The sequence below is a fragment of the Cebus imitator genome, unplaced genomic scaffold (genome assembly GCF_001604975.1).
Source record: "Cebus imitator isolate Cc_AM_T3 unplaced genomic scaffold, Cebus_imitator-1.0 Scaffold410, whole genome shotgun sequence".
NCBI lineage: Eukaryota > Metazoa > Chordata > Mammalia > Primates > Cebidae > Cebus > Cebus imitator.
The window spans coordinates 256250-264974 of NW_016107725.1; positions in this window are offsets into that span (position 1 = coordinate 256250).

Below are 8725 nucleotides of genomic sequence, written 5' to 3' on the forward strand. Positions count from 1 at the left end.
GCATCCATATGAGATGCTAGCAATGGAATTCATCCATCCATAGACGAAGGAATGAAAAACCTCTCCCTCTCTCAGTCTTATATACCTAGGCATGCACCACAACAGTGAGTATTGAGATTACTGGGTGAAGCCAGAGTATGAGCAGTTCTGCATGCCCACTGTCATTATTTCCAGAAAAATCCTATGCATGCCTTGCTAAAGTCAGGCAAGAAGCCATCCCTGGGATCCAGTTTCCAAACATTTCCACCAGAAGCCCTGTGATGTGAGAGGAGGCATGCATTTCATTGTTTCTGAGGCTGCATGAGTCCAGGAAGGAGAGAGAATATTTGTAGGGAATCGGCATGTGCTAGCTTTGTGCATTATCTCACCGGGAGTCTCTTGGCTTCCACATGCTGTGGCATTGCGAGTGCAATCATCATTTTACAGAGGAGGAAACCAAGCTTCAGTGAGAGGAAGTGATGTGCTCAAGGTCACCAGCTACGAAATGCCAGAGCCAGGATTTGAACCCAGATCTGTCAGATGCTAGAGCCTCTTCTTTCCCCTGTGCTTCTGAAACTATGCCATGTACACAAATCACCTGGGGGCCTTGGGAAAATGCAGGTTCTGATTCACTAAGTGTCTTTGTCTGTTTTGTGCTGTGAGAAATGGATTAGTAAAATGGAGCAATAACAGACAATCCCAGATTGGGTAATTTATAATGAACAGAAATTTATTGGCTCATGATTATGGAGGCTGAGAAGTTCCAGATCAAGGGGCTGGCATTTGGTGAGGGCCTCCTTGCTTTGCCATAATATGGCAGAAGGTATTACATGGGGAAAGAGAGGCAGAATTCCTTGAACCCGGGAGGCGGAGCTTGCAGTGAACTGAGATTGCACCATTGCACTCCAGGCTGGGTGACAGAGTGAGACTCCGTCTCAAAAAAATGAATAAATAAATAAATATGACTCTTGCTATAACAGCATTAATGTATTCATGAGGGTAGAGCCCTCATGACCTAATCACTTCCTAAACGTCTCAGCTCTCCACATTGTTGCTTTAGGGACAGGTTTCCAACACGTGAACTTTAAGGGACACATTCAAACCCTTAACAGTAGATCCAAACTCCAGGGTTAAAACTGAGAGTCTATATTTCTAACAAGCTCCCAGGCGACAGCAGCGCTGCTGGTCTCTGGACCCACTCTGGGTACCAGAACGTTAAAGGACCACCTCTGCCTGAGCATAAGTTCCCTGAAAATGAGGACAAATCTTGGGGAAGAATTTCAACTTTGGTGGACCATAGAACTGATTGAGGTTTGAGCTAATTTTGCAAAGTTCCTGTGGGGTAGGGAGGCCTCAAGCTAACATCTGGGCTACATAAGTATTTAGTTGTACAGAAGACAGAGTATTTTTTTAAGATGCAAAGGAGTCTGAAAACTCCTTTTTTGGTCTGCAGGCAAAAGATTCCCTGGAGAAAGAAGACCTCTCCTGCCGGACCCTGTACCTTCCAGAGTTTGTTCTGCACTGCCTAGCTCTTTGTTTTGCCACAGAGAACTGTGGGGCACTCCCACCAGCCATTAGCTAGCCGTAGCAGAAACTGCCCATCTTCTTGCACCCCTCCGCCACTACATACTTTCCAAGATGTTAAAATTGCAGCAATTCCGCGAATTTCTATGCGAGATGGAACTGTGAGAAATGGAGCACATGTCATAAACCTAGGGGAAAGTCCAACACTTCAGGAAAAAAAAAATATATATATATATATATATATAGAGAGAGAGAGAGAGAATATATATTCCATTAAGGGGAAGAGAGAAAGAAACTTGCCCTAGGGATCCTCCTAGCTGAGGGTCTAGGAAACCTGACATGACTGTTGGCAGTCCTTTGCTGGGATGGGGTGTGGTTCCCCTCTCTCACAGCTCCAGTATACTGCTCAAGGACTAAAGTGACTTTGAGCCGCATCTCAAAAGCAAGTTAAGATGTTCCTTCAACTTTCTTTCATGATACTAAATTTGAACCTGTCTCTCACCTCTCAAGAGCCGCAGCCCTAACCCCATCCACCAACTTGGTTCATGCCTGCCACTTAAAATTCAATTATCAAAACCCACATGTAGGCTGGGCGTGGTGGTTCACACCAGTAATCCCAGTACTTTGGGAGGCTGAGGTGGGCAGATCACTTGAGGCCAGGATTGAGACCAGCCTGGCCAATGTGGCAAAACCCCATCTCTACTAAAAATATAAAAAATAGCTGGATGTGATGGCATACATCTGTAATCTCAGCTTCTTGGGAGGCTGAGGCATAAGAATTATTTGAACCCAGGAGGCAGAGGTTGCAGCGAGCCAAGATGGGGCCACTGCTCTCCAGCCTGCACAACAGGGTGAGACTATGTCTCAAAATCAAAATAAAACAAAACAAAATCCCATGTGTGTGCTTGACAGTGCCTATGCAAACTGAACACGTGAATGCTCTACGACAGAGCAAGCCTACTCCTTGGTACACAACCAAGAGGCTTATGTTCATGTATGCTAGGAACACACGTTCACAACTGTGCTCACAGAAGCCCTGTTCCTAACAGCGCTGACCTGGGAATGACTCAGGTGTCTCCCGACAGTAGACAAGATCAAGGAGGTATATTATGTTTACGTAGTGAAATATTGTGCAACGTTGGGAATGGATGAACCACAAGGATACACAACAACATGGATGAATTTCACAACATATGGAATGAAAGACAAGAGTAATTCTAAGGTTTTAGAAGTCAGGGTGGTGGTATCCTTGGCAGGAGGCATGAGGGAAAGGAAGGGGACACAGAGGGAAGGGGGTCTGCAGTGCTGTTGTGCTGTTTCCTGATCTAGGTGCTGGTTTCACAAGCGTGTTCACTGTGCAAAGATCCATCAAGGTGTATATCTGTGATTTGTGCCCTTCTCATGTATAAATGCTATGCCTGAATTAAAAGTTTACTTAGAAAAAGGAGAAGTTTACCAGTCACCTCTAAGTCAAAGCTCTTTTCTGTCAGTGATCTCGCAGCAGCACTTCGAGGTATCCAGCTCCTCCTTCCCCTGCCTCCACAAAGCCTGGCTTTGTAGGCTCTTCCTCCTGTGTGGCTAGCATTTGTCTCCTCCATCCTGCTCAACTTCCCCAGTCAGGGCCCCAGCCCCTAGGGCCTGCTACAAATGAAATCGTCACCTCGCTGGGCTCCCTACTCCCTGTCTCTCCCATCCAGCTCCTTTAAAGTGTTTGCTCTGGACCTCTGCTTTCATATAATCTTCCTTTTAAACTTTCAGTCCACCATCATCAAGTCCACGATCAAATGCAGTCTCTCTGCATGGCACTCAGGCCAGCCTTTTAAAAATCAGGCCACATGCCCCTTCCAACTTTGTCCAGTCTGTGCTCTCCAATGAGCCAATTCTCCTGCCAGATGGTCCCCTCCTCCCTCACAGTTAGCACACTCTTGTGGCTTCTGCCTGCAACCCCCAGCAGGAGAGGAAGCCCAAGCCCACTCTATCTTGTTCATTCTTCCCAGGACCAACTCAGACTTCTTTAGCCTTCTTATCTTATGAGGATAAGACCTTGACCTTAGCCTCATCCAATTCCTCTCTCCTCTGAGTTTCTGCTGTCCATGCTTACTTGCCCAAGTCATTCAGGGTTGATCTTATGGGCATGTGCCCCTTGAAATGAGCTGGAGAGGAAAAAAATGTTCTGAACTTTTTTCATTCATGCTTAGGCTAGGAACACACACTGGTCACCGTTTAATACAGAACCTCCTCTGGCTCCCAGACCTAGATCACTCCAACACCCAATCTGACCTTGAACTTCAAAATAAACAAAAAGTAAACTCAGCAGGGAGAAGACTGCCCACTGACTACCAAAGATGACAGCACAAATATTTCCTCCAGCTACACAATGGAGAAGCTGAGTAATATGCGGAATTCACTAAATGACGACTAAGATCACAGGGGTTTTAAGGTCAGCTGAAACTCGATTGCCATAGTTTTCCTTCCTCTTGGGTAAAAGCCTCTCTGAGCAAACCATGTTTTTTCAGGGAATCGAGGCTGCAGTCCCTGCCGAGGCAGATCGTTCCTGACCTCCTGGCCTGCTGGTCTGGGCTGGGTGCTTCTCAGCCCTTACCCCGTTGGGCTGCAGGAAGGTTCAAGATGGAATGAGGCAATGCTGGCAGGACAGCTGCCCAGGGAGCCAAGGAAACTCTGCTCTTGCTGCAGCCTACGCAGGACAGGAAGCAAATTAGCAGAAGCAAGCAGTAATTTGCATGCCAACAACAGGAGTCAAAACTGCATTTCTGACCTTGCACCTTTGATCCTTCTCACAGTAGTCATCCATAAGCCATAAAAAGGCCAATGAAACACGGTTTGAGAATGCAAATGCTGGAGTCGAGGGTCCTGGGTCCAAATTCTGGCTCTTCTACTCATCCACTGTATGACCCTGGGCAAGTTGCCTAAAGTCTGTTAGACTCTGATTCTTCAATGTACGTATTTCATAAAGGTGTTGTATGAAATGAGAATGTATGTAAAGTGTGTAGTACATAGCAAGAGCCCAATAAATAGAGACAATGTTCTACGGGCTTTTGTGAACCCCTGCCATCTTTAGCTGATTAACCCTGCAAGTGCAAAAGTTCTCTCACATTTTTTTGGCTTCCCTACATTTTTTTTTTTTTTTTTTTTTGAGATAGAGTTTTGCTCTTGTTGCCCAGGCTGGAGTGTAGTGGTGTAATCTCAGCTCACTGCAACCTCTGCCTCTGGGGTTCAGGCAGTTCTCCTGCCTCAGCCTCTCAAGTAGCTGGGATTACAGGTGCCTGTCACCACGGCCGGCTAATTTTTTGTATTTTTAGTAGCTATGGGGTTTCACCATGTTGTCCAGGCTGGTCTCAAACTCCTGACCTCAAGTGATCCACACGCCTTGGCCCCCCAGAGTGCTGAGATTACAGGCATAAGCCACTGCTTCCGGCCCATTTTTGCAAACCGTAAAGTCCCTGCGAAAAAACTGGGAGGTAAAAGTAAAGATGTCATCAAACGCAAGATCAGCTTAGCAGAAGCGGCTTAGGAGGTGGACTCCACAATGGGGTTGATCTACTCCTAAGCATCTCTCATTTCATATTGTCTCATTATCTAAAATTCTACCAATCTATTGCATTCCTACGCATCCTCTTAAAATTAGAAGCCCATGTGTGAAGATGAAGACCATATGAGTCATTCGCATGCTGGTGGTAAATTAGCAATCTGCTACTACAAGGGACTTAGGGTTTTTGATTGGAAGTTGGAAGATATAGTTAACTCAGGAGCACAGATCACTCAGAGGGTTAAGCCAGATGGGGCTTCCACTGAAAGACTTCAAGTAGCAATATCCTTAAGAGCATGGACTCTGGAACCATAAGGCCCAGTTCAAATCCCATTTCTGTCACTTACCAGCTATGGTCTTAGAAAAGCTACTTGACCTCTCTGGACCTCAGTTTCCTTATTATGAAATGGGGATGATAATCTTAGCGTTATCATGAGGATTAAATGAGTTTATGTATACAGTCAGCCCACTGTATCTGTGAGCTCCACATCTGTGGGTTCAACCAACTGCAGATCAAAAATATTTGAAAGAAAAAAATGATGTCTGGGTCGGGTGTGGTGGCTCACACCTGTAATCCTATCACTATTGGAAGCCAAGGCAGGCGGATCGCTTGAGGTCAGGAGTTCGAGACCAGCCTAGGCAATATGGTAAAACCCTGTCTCCAATACAAATATAAAAATTAGCCAGGCATGATGGCGCATGCCTGTAGTCCTAGCTATCAGGTGGCTGAGGCAGGAGAATCCCTTGAACCCAGGAGGTGGAGGTTGCAGTGAGCCAAGATTCACCACTGCACTCCAGCCTGGGCAACAGAGCAAGACTCCATCTAAAAAAAAAAGAAAAGAAAAATGATGTCTGATGTTTGACTTTTTTATATTGTCATTATTCCCTAAACAATACTAACAATTACTCACATAACATTTACATTGTAGTAGGAATTATAAGTAATCTAGGTATGATTTAAAGTATACAGGGCTGGATACAGTGGCTCACGCCTATAATTCCAGCACTTTTGGAGGCCAAGGCGGGCAGATGGCTTGAGCCCACAAGTTCAAGACCAGCCTGGGCGACATGGTGAAACAACAAAAAAAATAGAAGCTAATCTGTGAAGACGAAGACTATATGTATGAGTCATTCACATGCTGGTGGTAAATTAACAATCTGCAAAATTAACCGGAAATCTACAAAAATTAGCCCCATGTGGCAGCCCACTCCTGTAGCCCCAGTTACTCAGGAGGCTGAGGGGGGAGGATCATCTGAGTCCCTAGAGGTTGAGGCTACAGTGAGCCATGATCGTGCCACTGTACTCTAGCCTGAGTGATGGAGTAAGACCCCATCTCAAAATGGGAATAATAAAGCGTACAGGAGGATGTGCACAGGTTATATGCAAATACAACACCATCTTACATCAGGAAGTTGAGCATGCAGGGATATTAGTATCCAAGGGGGTCCTGAAATCAATCTCCTACAGAAACCTAGGAACAATTCTAAGTGCTTGGAAATGTACCTGGAACATACAAAGTATCATATAGGTGTCAGTTATTACTAGGAAAGCCTGGGGCAAAGGATATGACATTACAAGGAAAATGATGCTGAAGACAAATCCTCCCATTTCCCATCTCAGAGGCCTGGCTAGAGACACTGTTTCTCTCTGCAAACTGGCCATTTCCATTTTCACTGTCTTTTGCTGCCAACACAGGGAAGAACTTCTACGCCGCCGCTGAGCCACATTTTGGCGAATAAAGACATGGGGGTTGCCTGAGATTCTAAGCAGCAGTTCTAGTCCATTTTCCACAGGCAAAATGCACTTGAGGCTCCAAACTACCAGCTTTTATCAACTGTTATGTGAGGGAAGGCCTTATCTGGCTCATCCTAAAGCATCCTTATGAAAACAGAAAACTGTAAGGGGAGAAAGATGAAAGTTTGCGGCAGAAGGAAAAGTGCGCTGGAGTCTTGGGAAAGATGGGGAAGGAGGGCTGTTCCTTTATAAACACAGCATCTAAGATTACAGCGCTTATTATTACAATTATCCTTCTAAAGAAATCCCAGAAAATGCCCTCATTAGATCTTGACCTCAGCTTCAGACTCAAAAAATAAGAATTTGCTTTTTATTCAGTAGGGATGGTACCAGGTAAAATATAGCATAAAAATAAAACAATAAAAAAGAAAAAAAAAGTCAAAAATAAATAAAGAATAAATTTAAATAAATTTAAAAAGGAAAAAAGAGTAAGTAACTAAAAATTATTTTAAAAGAACTCGCTTGTTTTGCTTTTCTTTGCAATTCTGGCAATGAGCTGACTTTCCCTGGGGCAACTCCCACAAAGCAGTTCCTGTCTCCTCTTTGAGCTTCAAGGTGACCATTTGTAAAATGGGGATAAAAACACTTACCTTCCAGAGTTTTAGACGTTTTAAATGAAATAATGTATGTAATAGGTTTGGAGGTACCTCGAGCATAGCTGGTGATTATCGTCAGTGTCAATATTTACTTCCAATGTCAAAAAACTGCCCCTCATTTTAAGCCCCTTCTTTTAAGAGCACTTTCTCAGCTCCTCCTTGCCTAGAAGCCTAGACCCTGTTCTTTCATTACTGATTTGGTTTGTGCAAAGATGTCGTCCTAAGAGTCCCATGGCAGAAATGGACCCTGGGCCACCCCAGTGCCTTCCAGCAAGTCCCTAAAGAACCTGTCCCAGATTGCTAGACATAATTATGCAACTAAAAAAGGAAAGTACGCAGTCATGCTGACTCATACCCTTCAACTATTTAGGGGGGCACAGAATGGCCCCACCACAAATGACCTAGTCTAATGCCCTCATTTAAAGATGAGGAAACGGAGGCCTAGAGAGGGACGCTTGTTCAAGGTTATGCAGGGAAGAAGAGATGAGCCCCAGCTAGAGCTCTTACCACTGACTGCCAGAGAGCACTGACTTATTGTTCTAGGAGCGTGTGTACCATAGACAGGATAGCTTTGGGAAACCCACTTGAAGAGATAACATCAGGTCTTTTTCTCCTCGGAATTAGGGCTCTCTGTGTTTCCATCTTATTCCCCATCTAGACTCTGAGCTACTAGAGAAGGCAAGTACCAAGCTTAATCACTTCTCCGTCAATGCCTTACACAATATTAATACGTACTAAATATGCATTAGTAAGTATAGACACAGTTGTTACACAATAACAGATAACTCCAAACAAGGCTGCTCATGTGTCCAAATAAATGATCAGAAATATGGGAGGGGTTTGTTCATAAAGATGCTCATGCAACTACTACTTACAATAGTAAACTGTTGACAAAACAAGAACGAAAATTTCAACTAGGAGGAAATGACCAATTAAATTGTAGTATACCCATGCAGTAGAATTGAAATAGTGTTTTAATAACACTTCAATTCGCTTAATTTTAACAAAATGGGAAAATGCTAAGCAAAATAAGCAGGTTACAGCCGGGCATGGTGGCTGACACCTGTAATCCCAGCACTTTGGGAGGCCAAGGCAAGCAGATCGCCTGAGGTCAGGAGTTCAAGACAAGCCTGTCTGACACGCGGAAACCGCATCTCTACTAAAAATACAAAATTAGCTGGGCATGTTGGTGAGCACCTGTAATCCCAGCTACTTGGGAGGCTGAGGCAGGAGAATCACTTGAACCCGGGAGGTAGAGGTTGCAGTGAGCCGAGATCGCACCAC